Source organism: Lactuca sativa, chromosome 3, assembly GCF_002870075.4.
Source record: "Lactuca sativa cultivar Salinas chromosome 3, Lsat_Salinas_v11, whole genome shotgun sequence".
Classification (NCBI taxonomy): Eukaryota; Viridiplantae; Streptophyta; class Magnoliopsida; order Asterales; family Asteraceae; genus Lactuca; species Lactuca sativa.
Genome location: NC_056625.2, coordinates 77607856 through 77629497, shown reverse-complemented (window position 1 = coordinate 77629497; position 21642 = coordinate 77607856). Strand labels below are relative to the sequence as shown.

The 21642-nt window shown below is 34.1% G+C and overlaps 1 long non-coding RNA gene across 11 annotated transcripts; it reads left to right on the top strand.

Annotated features, from left to right (window-relative positions):
* Positions 1–1233: 1233 nt before the first annotated feature.
* LOC111912598 (uncharacterized) lies at positions 1234–6375 on the top strand. 11 transcript variants are annotated; one of them, XR_006189229.2, is made up of 7 exons: positions 1234–3400; positions 3502–3624; positions 3925–3993; positions 4094–4150; positions 4603–5052; positions 5615–5912; positions 5999–6375. It is a non-coding gene; the product is annotated as an uncharacterized LOC111912598 (long non-coding RNA). The 11 variants fall into 11 exon arrangements; XR_006189226.2 differs by having other exon boundaries at positions 3910–3993; XR_008230874.1 differs by lacking the exons at positions 3925–3993; positions 4094–4150 and having other exon boundaries at positions 1234–1548; positions 1634–3400.
* The last annotated feature ends 15267 nt before the right edge of the window (positions 6376–21642 follow it).

The following is a 21642-nucleotide window of genomic DNA, read 5'->3' as shown; positions in this document are numbered from 1 at the left end:
ACCACGTTATAGAGTATGGACAATTTTGATGCGGTTTAACGAATAGGTTTTTAATATTATATAATTGTAGTTTCGTACACATTTTGGTAAATCAAACTAATAATATTTATAATTTTATGTATAAAATTTTACTAATAGTATATATATATATATATATATATATATATATATATATATATATATATATATATATATATATATATATATATATATATATATATATATAAATGTGTTTAGTCACTTGATATACATAAATTATAGTAGCTAACAAAGAACAACATCACAAAAATCTTCTATCCTAGTACCCAATTGCAATGAGTACCCAATTGCCATGTGGCAATTGAGAAGCACCCCCAAACTAATTTTCCTACTCAAATAGTCGAAGTGAAATTCCACATTTACCCTTACAGTCAAATCAAACATATATATATATATATATATATATATATATATATATATATATATATATATATATATATATATACTTCCTTTTTTTTTCAGCGGTTTAAAAAAATTTCATATAAATCATCCAATATACAAAAAAAATCATTAATAAAGCTGTGAAACTGATGACCACTCTTTCCCTTATTCGAAACTTTAAAATTCGTTAATATATTCAATATCTTCCTTCTTTTTAGCAATATTCAAAATATCGATACATATCTTCGAAATACAACCTGTCATTAATAAAGGTGTCAAACTTTTATTTCGGCCTACATATTTAATTAAATCCCTTATTTTAAGCAATTCAATAAATTTAGGGTGCGTTTGGTACAGAGAAATGGAATTGCTGCAGAGAAAGGAAATGCAGAGAGATAGAGAGAGAGAGAGAGAGAGAATTAAGCTGGAGAAAGAGAATTGACTCCCCTATTTGGTAGAACTGAGAATCCACAAGAGAAATGTATCTGAGAATCATTTCTTTTGTTTGATGGTATTAAACAATGAAATAGAAATGCATTTTTTTACCTTGTTTATTTATTTTCAAACAACATTGTTTTTATAAAAATGCATTATGATGCACATCTTAGTTTGCAAAAATAAGTATATTTTATGTTTATAAATTTTTATTATAACATCACTTTTTACCAAATAATTTATTTTCTTGTTAATTATATATATATATATATTAAAATTCTTGCTCCTTAGCTACAGTACCTGACCACAGGTACTGTAGCTGGGTTTACTGCCTCAACCATGGTCACCGCCCACCATCCCAAACGGCTTGCTTCGTTCTTTGTTACCAGTTCCTTCCACCGCTTTCATTTTTGTTCCTCATACTTCTCCCACCGCCTCTCTTATCAGATATCTTCTCCACCACCTACACGTACGTCTTCGACCGTACCTCCGGCCTCTGTGGCCTTCTTTCTAATCGAATCGGAGGAGAGGTCATGTAGATCACTGTCGTCTCCGATTGAATCAGGGATATTAAGACGTGTCGATGGGCCACGGAGGTAGAAAACGTCGGTGTCGTAGGCACGACCGGCGTCGACGGGGGAGGAGTAAGAACCAAACCAAATACGAGAACGTTTATCGAGTTCTCGAATCTCGGTGACCCACTTCCCCCACTTCCTCATCCTGATTCCTCTGTAGTAGGGTTTGTTTGTTTCAATTGACTGAATCTCCTTTCTCTTAGATGTTGAACAGCCGCCGTCTGCCTCTATGTGTGGCGGTTGTGATTGTCGTATGGTTCATCTTCTGTTGCTGTTCCTGTAACTGGCCGGCGTAGGTGCCGCCGTTTTGAAGCCTTTTCTGTTCTTCCCCAGTATGTTGATTGTGGTGACTGTACCTGGGTTTGTGAGTTCTGTGGTGCTTTTTTCTGGTATGTCGAGAGGGCCGTTAATCTATCTACATCTGCACATCTGAGGTATAATCATTGTTGTAGGGGTGGGAGTGTAGTTCTTCCTTATCCTTCTAGGTTTCCCCCTTATTTTGTTGCCCTATATGGCTGGAAACGGGAGAGCTTCCACAGTACCACCACACTTCTCTTGCCATTGCCGATGACAAACACAAAGCCTTGGTAAGATACCTTAATAAGTTTATTTCTTTGATTTTTTCACTTTTCATCATATCTTTCTGTTTGTATAAGTTTTCTTTGCCTAATTGAGCCATAATACTAATTTCTTTGCTTCAATTATATCTTTATGTAACGGTGTTGTATACAGATTACATGCAGCTGATCTTTTTTATCAGAATTTGTTGTTCAAGGTTTGTCTGCCACCTGCTCGATGAAATGCTTAAGAGAATCTTGTGTTTTTATTCAACATGCCACTATTCCTTAGCATTAAAAATGTCAGTTAGGTACTTAACAAGGTTAATGCCTTTTATAGGGACAAAAATTTAAGGTCCCTGCAAATGCGATACAATTGGTTATCAGTTGTTTGTTAAGTCAGTGAATGATATAAGTGAAATTTATTTTAGAAAATTTTAATTTCTGTTTCTGCTCAAAGTCTCTAAAGGTTAACTTTTTTCACCAAGTATTTATTATTTATATTGATTTGGAAAGGTAGGTAAATCCGTAACTATGTCACCAAGGCGGCTGAAATTTCAGTTTTTCGTGTTTCATTATTTGACCCCTAATTTTTTCTATTCTTTTTTAGATTTGACGTTTGTAGGTAATTCCTTTCGTTCTCTTTGATTTTTAGATCGTTTAAAGATCCCGGAAGCCATCACAGCCATAGAGAACCACCACCAGCAGCCATATGACCACCAGTTGAACACCACATGTGGGTGATGTTGGGGCTGTTGTCCTATCATGGTGGTGGCTTGCTTTTGGCTGGTGTATCTCCCAAATGCTAGCCTAATATTGTTCGTAATTAAGTACAAGAAATCCAATGTCATTAAAAGTCAGGTTACTGAAATTATAAACCTATCAAAGGCTTTTCAACAACGTTGTAAATATGATAATTTTATAAATGATAAAGCCTATGGATGTATGCATCTTAATTACTACATCGAGGATGAGACAATGAAGCTATTTGTAATTAGGAAGCTCACTTTTAAATGAAAGTGTCTATATAAATATCTAATTCATCTTGCCATGCATGGAGTAATAGATTAAATATAAAAGCCATATAATGTGAAGAATGTGGTAGCTTTACACGTATTATAGCATGGTCATGTTTTGGTCCTTATGTTATGGTTTTATGATGTATTGGACATTTTTGCCCCTCTTTTGTTTTTTGGTTTCCTCCTTGGTGTTGCAGGCAGTTTGCTTGACTCCGGTGTGCTTGAAAGCATTTATATAAAGTTTGTTCCTCATCGCTATAGTCTTGCTGCTGTCTTTTGCTGCTTTCTTTGTTTTGGACCATTTTGCCCCTACTTACTTCTGTTGTTTCTTCTTACTTCTGCTGTTTCTTCTTACAACAGGTTGCCGTTGGAACCTTGACTTTGCACTAAACAGGTAAATTTTCACCATTTGTTTAAAACAATTCCCAAAAGAGCAGTTTACTTATTCTTTTCTTTTGGTTGCTATTTCAATGTCATTGTAAATGATATTTACAGACTTCTACAATAACGAAAAAAGAGAAAGAAGAAGCCAAATAAGGATGAAATAAAGTTTCCTGGGCGTGAAGAGATCAAATTTAGAGATGTTAAACTCCACCAAACTTGGTCGATGTTCCCAAGGTTAGATTTCTTATTCTTGAAATTGGCTAAATGTCACATGATTATGATTATTTAAGGATAAAAACATGAGAAAAATATTAAAATAGTCACTTTTTCTTAATGATTTTGTCAAAAATAACCAAGAATTTCACATATTTCTTAAGATAGCTTCATTTTGCAATGCCCTAATGGTGCCAATATATATATATATATATATATATATATATATATATATATATATATATATATATATATATATATATATTCTTTTAGCTAATACCATTTATGTCCACTTTTTTTAAAAAGGGACCTGTTGTCCAGATTTTTTTAAAGATCCGCAAGTTACTTACCCTTGCTGCCACATTAAACGACTTAACACGTGGACTCAAGGTAAAAGGACAATGCATTGATTGAAATAGTGTGTGTACGTAATTCTGTATATATCTGTTATATCTGATTTGAGATTTTTTATAATGAATTAAATGGGAAGCTCCCACCAAATCATCCAACTCTTAAATCAGATCAGATCACAGGCTTTTGGAGAATGGTGAGTGTGGCATGCCAAACTCTTAGAAATATAGATTGGAGACACGACAAGGAATGATATTTATCTCATGCTTATTCATATTAGATGGCTATTTCAAACTTTTGACTTAACATAACACACACATAACAACATGTTTGCATTTTCGTGCTACTAAGGGAAACATAATTTAATATTTTATGTACCTTTCCCTTTAATAGCAACGTACTTTATTTTTTACTTCTAATATTAACTGATTACATTTGTGTATCGGTTAAAAATCTTAGTTCATCCCTATTACAGGTAAAAAAAACTAATTACATTGATTATATCTACAAAAAAAATTGCTATGTCCTAAAATTTACCCTTTTCTTTATTCATGGGCATTAGCAATGAGAAAAAAGGTGAAAGAAACGAAAGTAGAATGCTATAATATAATACACAAATCAATGAAAGTAGTTTGTTATTTGTTGCAGAGTGCTGTGGACGAGGAGTTGGCGAACTTAAACGAAGTTGTAATGAAGCGTTATGACGGTGGAGAGTCAAAGGGAAACTTTGACCCCGAAAAGTATATATAGGCTTATTTACCTGTTAGACTCAATGAGCAACAAGTGACAAATTTATTGCAATGTATAATTCCCATTTCAATTCTTTGGGGTTACTTTGCTTACATGTCAATTTTCATTAAGATTGTTGCTCTTTTTCATCCCTCAAGTCGGTTAAGACGTTTCTAGACCTCAAGAGCTGGAAGCAAGTCGGTTAAGCTTTGGCGGTACTAACCCCGGTTGGAGGCGGTGTTAATTTGTGAGCAGAAGAGAAACACCGTCAAAGGCAAAAGAAAAAGAGCATCGACCGCGAGAAAAGAAAGATAGAAGAAAAGAAAAATCTAGGAACGGTGGGTGATGTTGATGTGTTGGCGATGGAGGGTAACTGCTGTCTCTTTGTTATAAATTAATGTATACGTAAATTACACAATAGATTTTGCTTTCAACTCAAATATGTTTAAAACTATTATTAGAATGATTAGTTACTTAAAAACGATGATGATTAACCAAAAAATATCCAAATAAATGGTTTTAACTTGATTAACAGGTATAGTAGTTACAAATAATATTAAACATCAAATTTAAATAGAAAAGATGCATAAAATCAAATTTATCTTTCTTTTAAAACACTTGCTGGTATGTGAAAAAAAAAGAATAATTTTTGTGAATTATTCATCTTCCTATATATTGGTAGCAAGTTCTCTATAGTATGTTTTTTTTTTCTTTATAATAGATTGTACTTCGGAAAATCCATCCAATCATAGCATTCAAAATTTATAAGTGGAATTTTAAACTACAATTATGTAATGGATTTAATAAATAGATCATAGTATGTTGCTATTTCTTGCATGGATATTAATTAGCCGGTAATCCATTGTGGTTTTACTGGCTGGTTACAAATTTACAATGGGATTCTAACTTTGTAATGGTATATAAATTTTAGGAGGTTCCGACACAGAAAATGGAATGGAGCAGATATATGATTTCTCGAGATTGGGTTGCTATTTCTTGCATGACAGTTATTGATTGAATTGTATTTTTATTCACCATTTTCTTTTTTGCAGGTTGTAATAAAAAAAGAAAGAGGCAATCCTCATCCCATTGTTCCTTGAGTTAAATATAGCTGCTGGAGAAAAAGTTTGTGGTTCCATTGAAGGTGTTAATCTTCTTGAACCAAATTCTAATATTGACATGCTTTGTTGGCTGAAACAGATCTTGATTTATATTATCTTCACATTCAGGTACAAAATGGGTTATCGGTAAGAAATAATATCAAGATTTATATTACATAACGTAACATTCATATTTTGTGGATGATATCTTTCAGTCATGTGACGAAGCAAATGGCACTACTGCAACTCAGTTAAGCGTCTACCAACAACCTCTATGTATGCTATGTTGCTATTTGTAGAAATACTTTTTTGCTAAACCATATATTACCTCTTTGCCCTCCGGACCCGTTTATGCGTCTGGAACCGAAACATGAAGAATGGAATCGGGTTCATCCAAATGTGCTTCATTGGACTGATGTTAAGTGGGTTTTTTTTGCATATCTTAGAATAAAATACTAAAATAAGGCAATGTATTTTCATTTTAATGTTTAGCTTAATGTCCTTTATTTTTATTATTTTAAGTATCAAAATTGTAAAAGGGTGAATTGCAGAGAATAGCAATATACTTAACTGTGGCTACCAATTAATACAATGTTCTATACTTGAATACAAAAGCAACACCTTCCAACCCCCGCAACGCGGGGGAGCGCATCTAGTTAATATTATATATATACATATTTCTAATATAATGAATAATTTACAAATAGATTCAAAGTGAAAAAATATTATCACACCACATAATGAATCCAATATATAAACAAGAATAATGAAATAATAATAGAGTTGTTCAATTATTAAAAAAAAGTATAAACACCACATAATGAATAATGAAGTTTACATAAAAACATGGAATAAATTAATTATTGGCACGCCTTGAACTCCAATCAGTAAACATAGTATTAGCAAGAAGATCTCGACGGTAAGTCCATCCTTGCGAGGTCTCCACGGTAGAAATAATGTTGTCATTGTCGTCTACAAATTGGGTGTGATTTGTAGGGATTTCTTGATAAAGGGGGTCTTCCGTCATGATTGTACGTATGAAGTTATGCATCAAACAACATGCAATGATTATGTGTGGCATAGATTCTATTGGATGGTATGCATTATCACGTAAAATAGCCTATCTAGATTTAATTAATCCAAAACATTGTTCTATTACGTTCCTTGCTGATGAATGTCTCATGTTATATAACTCTTTAGCATTTGTAGGAGGTCGAGACCAATCGTTAAGATGGTAACATTGCCCGCGATAAGGTGTTAAAAAACCTTCACGATTTGTATAACCCGCGTCATAAAGGTAGTATGTTCCTATAATAGATTCTACATATTTAGTTAGACTGTATTGATAATACTATGTAGCTTTATGTTTTATGTATATCATACCATGAGGTATTTTAAGACCATGTGGTATACTAATAGCATCTCGCAGTATTCGACTATCTGCTGCGGAACCCTGCCATCCCGCTAGTACATATATGAACTGAAGATCTCTCGAACACACTCCAAGTACATTAGTACAAATCTCACCCTTGCATGTTCGATAAGGTTTTCTCTTTGCTGCAGGGACTTTAACTTTGATATATGTTCCATCTAATGCCCCTAGGCAACCCTGTACATAAAACAAATTATTTAATTAATATTGGAATTAAATAAATTTATAATAACTAATTACTAACCTTAAACCACCTCCACCTCTCATCGGTTTCATCATCGGGAATTGGCACAGGTTTCTTGTAGAACTCTTTATGTAATCGACATACCACATACCTTGAAATATCGACTTACAATTTCACCTGACCTTTTGAATCTTTCTACTATAATCCTATTTTTTTTCGTTATGTGCAAGTACATGTAAGAACATAGCAACTTGCTCGTCAACTAACATGTTTTTGCTATTTTTCAACCCCCCCCCCCCCCCCCCCCCCCCCTCTTTGTTCAAGCATGTCACATAGTCTCGTGAATGCATTTCTATTCATTCTTATGTTAACCACACTTGTTTTATCACTTTTATAAACCATATCAAGAATACTATCACGTCCATTATGGTAACTCATTAAATATTTTCCCCGTAATATTGTAGGTTTTTCTAAACGATTCATAGTAAAATCATACAACATCCATGAACGTACCATGACATACATTGCATAAAATGCTCTTACGGCGGATGTCCTAAAAATATGTCAATTTCGCACAATCTGTTGTTGCAAAGGTATTCGTGTCATCTACGTATATACAAACAAGGAAGAGTTATGACAAAAAGTCAAAATGCTAGAACTATTGAAAGAAAAATCATAACAGCCACTGTTTAGAGCTGCATAACTTAGCCAAAAATAAATCAAATAAGCTTTCTTGAGCCTAAAATGTAGACAAGACATATGACTACAATCTGAAAAAAAAATCGCCTCATTCCGAGCCGATACAAAGATTTTATGATGGTTCAACGTTGGACAAAAAAGCTAAAAATTGTTGAAACAGTTTACAAATATCCTAACTGCCCATGTTCGCGTCTACATAACTCAGCCAAAACTAAACCGAATAAGCTATTTCTTAAGTCTAACATGTAGACAAGACAGAGGAATACAATATGAAAAAAAATCGCCTCCTTTCGAGTTGGTATGAAGATTTTATGATGGTTCAAAGTTGAACAAAAAAGCTAGAAATTGCTGGAACAGTTTACAAAATCCTAATAGCCCATGTTTACGGCTGCATAACTCGGTCAAAACTAAACCAAATAAGCTATTTCTTGAGCCTAAAATGTAGACAAGACAGAGCACTCCAATTTGAAAAAAAAATCCGCCTTATTCCGAGCTTGCATGAAGATTTTGTGATGGTTCAAAGTTGAACAAAAAACTAAAAAATGCTGAAACGGCTTGTAAAAATCCAAACAACCATGTTTAGGGTTGTATAACTCCCCCCAAAACTAAACCAAATAAAGTATTTATTGAGCCTAAAATGTCGAAAAAATAAAAGACTACAATCTGGAAAAAAATCATCTCATTCCAAGAACTGGTATGAGGATTTTATGATGGTTCAAAGTCGGACAAAAAAGCTAAAAAAATGTTGAAACAACTTAGAACAATCATAACAACCCATGTATTGGGCTATGTATCTCAATCATATCTTAATCAACTAAGCTGTTTTTTGAGGATAAAACATAGCTAAGATAGAGGACTATAATCTAGAAAAACAATCTACTCATTCTGAGATTATATGAAGATCTAATGGTTGTTCAAATTGAAGAAAAAACTAAAAATAAAAAACTAAAATTGTAAAACAAAAAGTTTGCTTTATACAAACAACTAACCACATACAAATAGCTATCGACCCTCATTCATCATTATCTACAATTATGGTGACAATAAGAATTCAAAATTAGCTATAATCGCATATAATATGGTCAAAATTGACCTTCACACAACACAAATACATAATTGAAACATCAAGAATTGAGTTTATAGATTGCAAGATTGATCGACATACCTTGAATTGGAAGATAGTGGTGACAAAATCGAAAAACATGAGCAACCCAGAAGTGTGAAATCGTGAGTCTATGATCGCAAAAACAGTCGATCATTAGTCAATGATACGATCGGCAGTACGGCAAACGAAGAAGAAGGGTCGATTGCATGAAATCCATACGCGATCGATTTTTTTGGAGCGTTGGTTTAATTTTGCACGCAAGGGGGTTCGAATGGAGGTGTAATTGAATTCTCCGCTTTTTTTTCTGATTCTCGACCCAACGTAACACGTTGTTTTCTCTCCTTTTCTCTATTTTTAATAGGGAATTGTTTTGGTGGAAAAGGAATTGATTTATATCTCAATTCTTTATTTTTTATATCAACCAAACAAGAGAAAAGGAATCGATTCTTTTTCCCACGTTTTATTTCTCTGTACCAAACACCCCCTTGGTACCCCCTTAGGGTTTCATTCTTAGGGTATAGGGTGATGGAGGTTGATCAATAAAATGTCCAAAGATGGTATAAGTTGCTTAAATAGGATGCAAACACTAAAAATTAGGGTTTGCTCTGGTACCACGTACGCCATACATACTCCACATACGCCCTGCATACGTGGGTGAATGTCCCGTCTAGAAAAGAGCTAGTATGCTAAGCGTACTCATAGAGTACACCCCACATACTAGCTAGGGACCAAAAAGATAAAGATTTTGCATTAAGGGGCTAAAAGGGAAACATACCAAATTATGAATGTTATGCAATGTGCCCCAACACATGGCGTTGTCAATACATACAAGACGATTATAGAGAGCCATCGATTGTTCTAAAAACAATCACATCACATGATATTTGGATATGTCATGCATTCTTTGGTCCAACTAGTATAAACAATGGCATCAATGTTCTCGGCCATTCGTCCATCTACCTTGGAAAGTCGCATGATGTACTGTTTGAAACAAATAGGGTAACATAGAAGCGCAAGTACTATCTTACTGATGGGATATATCCTACCTTATTTGTTTTTATAAAATCAGTCATATGTCTGAACGATGGAAAAAGGAAAAAGTTTAAGTAGGCACATGAGTCAGCTAGAAAGGACGTGGAGCGAACATTTGGTGTAATCAAGAGGAGTTGGCAAGTACTACAAGTCGGGGCACGATCATATGAACTGAAAAGGGTGAATATGTAATATATATGTGCATCATATTACATAATATAATTCTAGATGATGAAAGAAGAGCGATAAGTCGATACAACAAAAATGAAGTTTTGCCAAATGTCGAAGGATTAGTTGTTGGTACGCAAGAGTATAGGGCAAATAGAAGATACGTACATGATCGTGAAATTCATCACTCCCTTCGTGCGGATTTGCTGGAGCACATTTACAAGGCTCACATACAGCCTGAGGCCGAATATTGGCACAATGATTTGTTTGACGAATCAGATGAAGATTCATATGTTCGTCGATGACTCGGGCGAGGATTTAGATAACGAGGACGGCGATTCGGAGTGACGTATTTTTTTCATAATGGTTGATTATTTTTATTATGTAACTTTTAATTATGTTTTCTAGATTTTATTATGTAATTTTTGTTTTAAAGTAATGAAATATTTCTATTTTAATTAATTTTTGTGTTTATTAATCATTTTTTTAGTTAGTTCTTTAGATTTTTTTCATGTTAGAACTTAAAATTAAATTATTTTTATTTTTAAAAAAATAAAAGTGAAAGACAGTAAAAAGTGACTATTTTCTGATTTTTAGTGAGTCAAAAGTAAGTGAGTGGAAAACTGACATGACCTATAAAAAAATGAGTGGTAAGATATAAGTACACTCTCCCATCTTTAATGATAGGGATATTCAAAACCGGATATCTAAATTCTTATTTATTCTCCACCTCCAATTAAGCTAACCTAACATTATATCCCAAGCTCGCCCATCTTACCCCCTTATCCATGTTAATAATCTATTTGTGCCGATGTTAATAGTCCACCTTAGCCCTTTATCCCTATTAATAAACTATTAATACTGAGGTTAATAGGGAAACTTCTTCTTTCTTGCTCACAAACAAATAACAAAGTTCCAAAGCTCTAGTCAAGCGATCTAATATCATCTAGCGATTTTTGCAACATTTTTATCACCGATTATTCCCCGTCACACAACCTAGAACTCGCATGCAAGTGGCAAGCTAACCCAAACAATCTATCTTTCTGCCCGTTTCAACCGGCTAACGATTAACTGTCCGGTTTTCAGCAACCGATATTTTATATGTTATCGAACCCAAACTTGACCAGTTCCAGTCAAACCAATTCAGTCCAGCTTTCAAAACATATCGATTGTAAGACACAATATGTGAAATTTCTTTAGCTCCAAAATGATAACACACCAATTTACCTAAGATTGTTAGGGAAATAGAAGATCCAGATTTAATTATGACCTCACATTAAAAGTACAATGATGTCAGATAAGCGTAAGAAGAAATACACCGACGGCTAGGATTAAAAGGCGTTGAGCTGCACAACTTGAGCACAGGATGTAGATGGCAGCACGCAGCACAGCAGTAAGGCTTTTGGCAACTTTTGGCTTTTCAACAACTGGGCCCTTCACCTTTATTAAAGTCCAACTTCTACCCTAAAAGTCAACTATAAAATGTATCAATCATATGCCAATAAATACATTTTTTTACAATAATTCCACCATCATTTAAAAACACGAAAAGGAACTCAGAAAGGGTTTTGGGCATGGATTTTTGTACATATATATTCTAATAATTATATATAAGGCATCTAGAGTACTTTAAATATGGGGTTGGCTAAAAAAACACCCCATATTATAATATGGACACCCAATATAAATATAAACATCACTTGGTGTGTTTAGAGCATTCTTATCGGTGCAAGGTACCATTTTGCAAATGAATGCCAATTCACTATCACTTTATCAGAATTTTGGAAAGAGAAAATTAATTGAAAAGAAAAATCAATTTTTGGAAAGAGAAATTAATAGAAAATAAAGTTTTTTTATTAAATTATCGGTACAATTAATGTTTGCAAGTCTTGCAAACTGTAAAAGACGGTACATATCGCATTTGATTTTTGTGATGTGGCATTGCAAATTAGTTTTGCAATTGCCGGTATGGAAGGTCTTAATGATGGCTAGTGATTTAAGTTTTCATGATTATTTGTGTGGTGGGAACCAATTATCTTCTTTTTCTCTTTATTTCTCCTTATTTTTCTCTACATTTTAAGTAATTAAAATATACATATTTTTTATTTAAATAATTAAAAAATAAGAGAAATATAGTTGTGTGTATACCCGCCTTTCATGGTTATGTATGGTAACGAGGTAACACATATCATATTAATGGTTAATTATGGATATTCTCTGACCTAATATAAAAAAAAAACGTTACGTGCATTTATTATTAATTGTATCCCTTAAACTTTTAATTAACTCCTAAGTATCATTTAATACCAATCACATATAAATATGTTTGACCTATTTATAAACTTTTTTTTTTCATTTTGTTATTTTTTCTTTATTATTATCATTATTATTATTATTATTATTATTATTATTATTTTTTTTCAATAATTTTTTGTTGTTCCAAAATATCGCAAAGTATAAATTTTATTCATGTGAATATTTTATACAACGAGCTAATAACACACATTGGAGAGTAGGTAATGATTTATGGCGAATGTTTTGATGCAATGAGACATTCGTCGAATTTCATTGGATCAGGTTTTGTAACATCTAAATATTTGTTGATTATGTCAGACTATTGGTTTTCTCATTGCTAACAGATATGATTTTATCATTCATTATCTGAGTAAAGAAGGTTTTACAACGTGGTTTCCACTTTGGTATGACCCACAAGACATCTCAAATCATATATGTTGTGATCACCCATGCTCACGATAAGCATTATATGATGGTTGATTTACAATGAGCGTATCAAATACCTATTGTTTTGTCATATTGATGTATGTACATATGAAAACGTTGGATGATAAATTTTGTATAGTGTTCCACTAATGCTTATGTTCCATATAATATGCATAACGCATCACAGTCGTAATACTCAATCTGTTAGAATATCCAATAACTAATAAAAACAATCTATCGCCTTATTATTATTTATGTTATTGTTGTTGAAAAATATGTTATTGTTATTTATTATAATAATAAAAAAGAAATATCCATGTTACTTATGTTTATTTTTCACTTAATTCGTACATATAAAACAAATTCGCCTGCTACCGGGTGTTTGTTTTCCGGGATACAACATTTTGAAGTGGTTCTTCTAAACCATCCGAACCCTAAATAGGCCTAGATTTTACCTTCGATATAACAAGAAAATGAAGAATACGAAAACGAAGAAGAAGATATTTTGATTGCATTGTTGGTGTATTTCAAATGGTTGAGGAGTGATTGTATTTATACTACAAACCATAACCAACAAATAATTAAATTGTCATTAAAACACAATTCGTAAACGACATTATATTTAATATCGTTCTTAATTTCGAGCTGTAACCGAAAATTGAACATCAAATTTTGATTATACACCATTCAACCCCTCAACTTTGGTGATTAGTTTCAATTCACCAATTATTTTTCCAACATTTACCTTCATCTTTCTTGAGATTTCTAGAATCACCCTTTTTAGACGTTAATGATCCATCAGGCCTTTTAAATGATGGTGAGCCATATTTTGTCTAGAACCTTCTAGGTCCTTCGAACTTCTTATTACCGAATTTTCATAACGCTTCACAATCATTGCAACGCTTGAGTAAAGGTCAGCATGATATCCTTATTCCGAATCAACATTTTCGGATTTGTCACTATTACTTTCAAGGACAAAACTTGAATTTAGTGAGAAACGCGTTGAAGATTTCTCCTTATAGTTGTCTTTCATAATCTCTTTCCTTAGGACTTTTGTTTCTTCAAAAAATTTCAGATTGCCATACAGTCTTTGAAGATCCACGGAGTGAACTTTCTCACTGTTATTTAGAACATCCACATGATGTTCCCACTTATCTTCAAGAGAATCTAAAACCTTCAAAACTAAAACAGATTCATGCTTAAAAAATATCAACTTTTCTCATTTCATTAATCAAACAATTAAATCGATTGCAAGTTTGAGTTATAGATTCATTCCTTTGAGCAAAAAGTGCTCATACCTCCTGTTGAGAATGTTCTCCCTGGTTGCCTTCACTTTTTTAGTTCCTTCATATGCCACAGTTAGTGTATCCATCATCTTTTTTTTGCTAAAACATAGTGTTGAACAAGGTGGTACGTATCATAAGGAATGAAGTTTCCAATGGCTACACGAGCATGAACATCAAGATTGAATAATTGCTTATCTTGTTCCCTAAAGATATGTTTTGGGTTTTTCTTTATAACACCCGTTTTAACATCGTCTTTGGTTTCGTCAAATGTTGGAATATGTGGACCATTATCAATGATGTCCATAATATTGTGATATATGGTTTCAAGGACAACCATGGATTTGATCTTCCACATGGCAAAGTTCTTTTCGTCAAATGAGGAATCTTGTTCCCTGATATAGTGCCAATAAAGAACTTAGATTCAGAAGAAGATAGGGTTCACATTTGCTTCATAACTAGAGACCTGTTATGAAACCAATTAAAGGATTGAAATAGGCTAAATGTATCAAGACATAAGAAAAAAGAAATGAGAATAAGAACAGGATTAATCAAAAACCAACTTTGATTAAGAAAAACTCTTACAATGAGATAATGCCCAAAGCAATGATTTATATCATAACCTAGTGTAACTTACATACTAGGTTATCAACTGTTCTAAATTCAAATCCCTACATATCAGGGATAAGAATACAAAGATACCTACCATTTAAAAAAAGATGTATAATATATACAAGTTCCTATCACTAAGATAAATGATCAGAAACTTGTAATAAAAGTGAAGTCGCGTTGTAGTAAGAAACTAGTCAGCAGTTGATGACGGTGATGAATGAGTAAGCGTGATGTAGGTTTGACTCATTAGATTATAAGGTTTTTGACCTTACAACATTGATTGTGTTATGTGTTCTACAAGACAGTTTACATACAAAGAGAAGAATATGTTTTCGGTTATTAGACTTGCTAAACATTTGCATGCAACAACCATCTTCCATTTTATACATGGAAGATGATTGTTTAAAGATGTAACACCCCATCTTTCAAGTAACTTTAAATTTATCCCTTGGATTTTAATTATGTCATTTTGGACCTTGGTTTGGAATGAAGTGGCAAAGGGAGGCCCTAGTGGCAAAATGGTGATTTTAGGAACTTGAGTAGTACGTTGGGTGTACATGTGAGTACGCTAGGTGTACATATATATATATATATATATATATATATATATATATATATATATATATGTGTGTGTGTGTGTGTGTGTGTGTGTGTGTGTTGGGCGTACGAGTGTCAGGGTGAAACCCTAACTTTTAGGCTTTATGGAGTTTTTAAGCATCTTATGGACCATTTCCCCTCATATTTTCCAGCCTCCAAGTTCTTGAGTCGTTTTGAGTAAACCCTAACCCCCATAGTGAGCATCTTGAGCTTATGATGTAGTTTTTGTGTGCCAAAAAAAGAACTTAGTGCATTAAAGGAGTCAAGGAAGGAATGAAGCTTGTAGATCTGGGGTTATCACCATCTTGGGAAGCTTTAGAAGGTATAAAGCTTCTACCTTTATGCTTGGATTGTGTAGATCTTGTTTTGGTTACTTTTTGGCATTCTTCTTGTCCCAAGAGTCCCATTATTGTGCATGCATTGTTTTGGTTGAGTTAACCCGTCCTTTTAGACCCTAGGATGGGTCCTAAGGCATAAAAATGAGGTCCCTTAAGCTAGTTTGGTCTCTAGTTCTTTGTAGGAGGTCTTAATGGATTAATACAATGTATTAAGCCCTTTTTTAGTCGACCAAAGTCTTGATTTTTGAGACTTTATGGTTCTAGAGCACATTTGAGTAGTGGATCTGAAATTTGGGCTTAAGTGCTTAAGCCATTAAGCACTTATCATGATTTTGGTCTCTGCGAGGGTACGCCTCACATAAGTTGTTGTACACCCCGTGTTGGAGTCAAACTCCCTGTAATAGGTCAATGCGAGGCACAGTAAGCCCAACGTACCAAAGGGGTGCGCCCCATGTACGCCTCCTGTTAGGCTTCGAACTTTGGGCTTCGGGTATTAGGCCATCTGTTGGGCTTTGATACTTAGGCCCTAATGGTTCATCTGGATGGATGTGTCTTGGGCTAAGTAGAGGATCGAACCTTTGGATAAGGCCCAATAAGGATTTGGGCCCAATTTGGAAAATTGGGCCAAGTGTGGGCTTGAAGTGGTTTGGGCCTTTGGATCAATATTTGGGTTTGGCTTGTATTGGGTTGTAATGGATTGTCTGGGATTTTATGGTTTGGGCTTTTAGCTTACTAGATCTTCTTGAGTGAAGGCCATTAGGCCCAATTTTGGAAAATTGGGCCATAATTGGACTTAAGAAGTTTATTTTGATATTGGACCTTTTTTCATCTAATTTGGGCATTGCCTTTGCGCCAAGCTTGAGGAAGGGTAAAAAGGTTTTTTACCCTGATTTGGACTCATTCTATGAGTCAGCGAATAGATATTAGTGGATTCTTATTTTGGAATCTGATTAGCATGTGTGTGATAGCAGATCTGCAGTTAGAGATTATTCATGGAATCAGCTTCGTTGGGGCGTTGTCTTGATGTTGGCAGTTCGGGATCTGGCAGTCAGCAGCCAGGGATCGTCTGTGTGTTTGGCAGTGCGAGGTGAGTTTTCCTCACTGTACTAACAGGGTCGAAGGCATCAATGTCGGCCCTTTGGATTGTTATCCTGATTATCTTATGATTGAGTATTGTAGTGATCTGTTATATCGGTATCCTGGTAGATAGGATGTTGTTATGCTTAGGGATCGGTTAGATCTGTCTTCTATATGTTATGGCTATATGTTCTCCAGTAGCTTGTGTTGACATAGTATGGTTGGGTTGAGACTGTACTGCTTTGTGCTGCCAGTCAACAAACCCGATAATGTTTATATTGGTACATTATATGTATGCTTATTTGTTATATGTTGACATGGCTTGTATGTGTGGTTGGGTTGAGGCGGGTCTGCTTCATGCTGAAGGCCAACATACCCAGGGCGGCTCGGATAGACTGAAGGTCCATCGGGGCATACCAGTCAGGCCGAAGTACCGGAGAACAGTACAGACAGGCTGAAGGCCCAGCGAGGCGGACCAGACATGCTGAGGGTTTTGAGAGTGGCCCAGATAGGCTAAAGGCCTGATGAGGCGGTCCAGTCATGCTAAAGACTATGTATGCATGTTGTTATTTGTATATGTGCTACTGTTTGCGTGTTGGTACTTTGGGGGAACTCACTAAGCTTTGTGCTTACGATTTCAGTTTATTGTTTCAGGTGCTTCAAATGTTTTGGCAAGGCGAAGGCATGACTGTACACATCCTCGCGTTTTGGACTTACGGTTTTTGGGAAACTCTGATAATGTGAATGTTTTTGAAAACTATGTGTAAATGATTTCGGTTTTAAATAAATGTTTTGGAAACAACGATTTTGTAAACACTTCTATATAAAAAGGATTGTTTTGGAACATTTAAATTTTACTGAAATTTTATGGATGTTACAAAAGAGGTAGTTATAGGACACGATGACGGTTAATGGTAATCATTAAGGGAATAACTGCCACCACATTACCATAATATAATTACCAGCTTTGGCAGGAAAATATATGTCTGATACCCCTGCTAGGGGTGTTGTCCCTTGGAACCCTGAATGGAAGGGCGTTGCCCCCATACCCCCGTACTCCCGAGTCCACATTTATCACTCTAAGAGTGCACCCCGCACATCCAGTCTCGGATAGTAAACTAAACTCGGTCTGTCTCGATATTAATATGTACTACATTAAAATATGTTGATAACACTAAAATCACTAACACAAAATTAAAAGACCACCAACTAAAACCAACTTGACTTTCCACTTGGGAAGACGTTATCTATCGATAACCACATGTCAACCTCTCACACATACCATATTAGCCTCCACATGTAAACCCAAATTACATAAAAGAAAAACATGTCATGATGCAACCTGTATATGAGGCCACGAACTGAATGGTGGTTGAATCCATTCCAACCCCTAACAAGTTCGATTTGAGGAAGTTACTCTTCAAACCAAAAACCATATGAAAGCACCTGAGAATACGCACAAGATTATGCACATTTTGATTATCCCACTATTATAAAACACAAGGCTTCATCGTCATGCCACATTAGGTGATTATTTTACGATTTGTCACAAAATAGTCAGTATTATATTTTTCACAAAATAACCATCAATTCCGCAGTAGATCCATTGTGAAATTGACCCCCCTATTTAAGTCATCTTTTAGAAATTTTCTCTTTTACACCTTTTTTCTCCAGAAATATCGTTCAACATAACACTTAATTTCCGTACTATAAAATTTATGTGTGCTGCGACATTGGTTTTTGAAAATCCCCATGACAAAAGAACCTAATTTGTTGAATAATCTAACATTGCAAGTTGGCCTTGAGAAATCAATAAATTTTCAGATTTTTATAAATTTTTTTACTCGGGCAATAGAAGATGCAATTGCGTATTAAATAGTGATTTCAAAGTGGGCGACTTACGAAATTGATGACAATTTTGTAAAAATAGAAGTTTTGGGTTTTTTTTGGTAACGACGAATAATATAAAAAGACTATATAGCTAGCAAGAAACTAGCCGGAGGCAAGAAAGCAAGGCAAAAGAGTTTGCAGATTACAACATAAGAAAGATGAGTAGCACACTCAAACCATTTATACGAATTATGAGAACCCATAAAGTTATGTCAAGTAAAAACATTGAGATGACATCGTCAACTATTATTGCAGAGGATTGAACCATGTTGCTATAGAGTCTATTGTTCCTAATCTTCCAAATTCGCCAAATAGCGTTTTTTGAGGCATTTTCCTAACGAGCACCAAAATCAAGCAAATCCGCCACATTTGTAAATTTCTTTTGAGAAATTTCACACCAGTTAGGAATCCATTTAGTGACCTCTGAAGCAAAAGAGAAACTCGTAAGCCAATGATTTGCTTATTCTTCACTTGCATCACAAAGTTTACAGGACAAAGAGTCGGTATGAACACCTCTTTGATAGAGCAACTCTAACCGGAATCTTCCCTAGCTTCACTCTCCTTGATATACCTTACTTGGGTTGTTTTATAACAGAATATATGTCAATACAACTATTTTTTCCATTTTTTATTAAATTAGATGATTAAGTACCAATATTTTCGTTCATGAGTACTAGTTTATCATTTTGTTTCCCTTATAGCCATTTTTTCTTCATGGTTATGTAGTGTTTAAATCACTGTTGTAAAAATCCCGACTAGGTCTCGATTAATCTTCGATTAATCTCTAGGCGCTACTCGACCGATTAGAGAGCGCATAGCGATTAATCCATGCATACATAATGAGTGAAACATTATAAAACGATGAAATTTTAACATTTTAAAGAAGTTTTATCTCAATGGAAATTATTTAAGGCATGATTAGTGTTGTATTAATCATATTAACCTATTTTGTTATCATATTAATGGTATTTACAAACTTTGATATGATATTAGTCATATTTAATTTTTTAAAATTCAAGAAATTAGCAATTAATGGTACCCGATTAATCCTCTGATTAATCTCCGCCTAGCCGATTAATCCCTTGACCCCAGTCCACCGAATAGCTAACTTCGAACGTTTTTTGCAGCCTTGGTTTAAATATACAAACTTAATTTGTTTGGGGAAAATACATTGTTAAAAAAGAGAGTAGTCTAAAATCGTTATAATAAAAATACTCAATATTCTTAAAAGACGAAAAAAGAAGAAGAAAATAGCAAGTCGGAGGAGGTCCCAACCCCACTCACTCGATAATTGTGGGCTACTAAAACCAAAAAGTTCACAACGCACACTACCCTTGTCAATATTACCATTCTAATCTTTTAAACCTTTTACAAGATAATTATTTGTTTATTTATTAAAATATATTATAATGAAAATGACTCCAATAATTCCTTTTTTCCCTTCTTTAAAAGACCGCAAATCTCACCTTTATATACAACCCTCCATCTCCCATCTCTTCTCTCACATTCTCACTCACCTCCCCCACTCTCACCCGACCTATTTATTCCTCATTTCCTCTTTTTACCCTTGGTATTGTTCCTAACACAAGAAGAAAGGAATGCATGGTGGTGGTGGTGGCCGGTGGATCTCCGATGGCGGCGGCGGATGGCGGCGGCGCAGGAGGAAGGTTGTTCTTCTCCACCTTTGAAAGATCACAAAACACAACAAAAAGAAAAGCTTTTGCAATATAACTTGTTCTTCTGAGTTTCTTGTTTTTCTTCATTTGTTTTTTTAGAAAAAAAAAAAGAGACGAAGAAGGGCTAAACCGGAAGAACAATATTGTATTGCATTTGCTTTGAGGGTATGAGGCCATCGGTCCGAATATTATTCACCTTTGTTACTTGAGTATAATTACCTTATTACCCTTTGGTAATATTAGTTTATGTAGAAGATGATATGATATATAATTATATATGTACTTTATAACATGAGGATGTAAGAGAAGCATACCAGGTTGACTTTTAGTGGGTTCTTTTGTGGGGTCGAGTGACCTTTCGATGTTGTATAATCTGTCGTAAAACGAATGTTTTTTTGTTATGGTACTGCTAGGTATGCATCACTTACAACGATCATGTAGTTGCTTTTGTTATGTATTGAAAATTCGAAATATTAAAAGATTTGGTCTTTCTTTCATCTCTTGGTGTTCGATATTTAACTTTTTTTTTTTTTTTGTAATAAATTGTGAAATGTTTATACGAATAAAGTCTAGAATGTGAAGAAGGGACGTGTAAGAGGATCTTCTTTTTTTGCTGTTTAAAGGAAAGAAAAAGGGAGAGGGAGCAGTGAAAGGACGTGTTGTGGTTATTTTTACAGAAAAGTAGACTTGACAATGCTTTTTTTACAGTCCCTGCCACACCCACTTTTTTACAGCCCAACTGAGCATCGAGTCTTAGCGTACACACTGACCTAAATTGATACACTCTCACTTCCCATTTAATACTACTAGTACAATACTCTAGCTTCCTAAGTTAATAAATTTTTGTATATATTATTAATTTATCATATCCCTAAATAATATTGTTATCTTCAAAGAATAAGTTTTGAACTAAATATATGTATAAAAATCTATAATTTGTTACTTTTACAAGTAATTATCTCTTAAATGATATTGTAAGTTTTAGCTTTTTCATATTTTGTAAATGAAGTAATTCATAAAACCAAATATGCAAAACTCAAAGGAA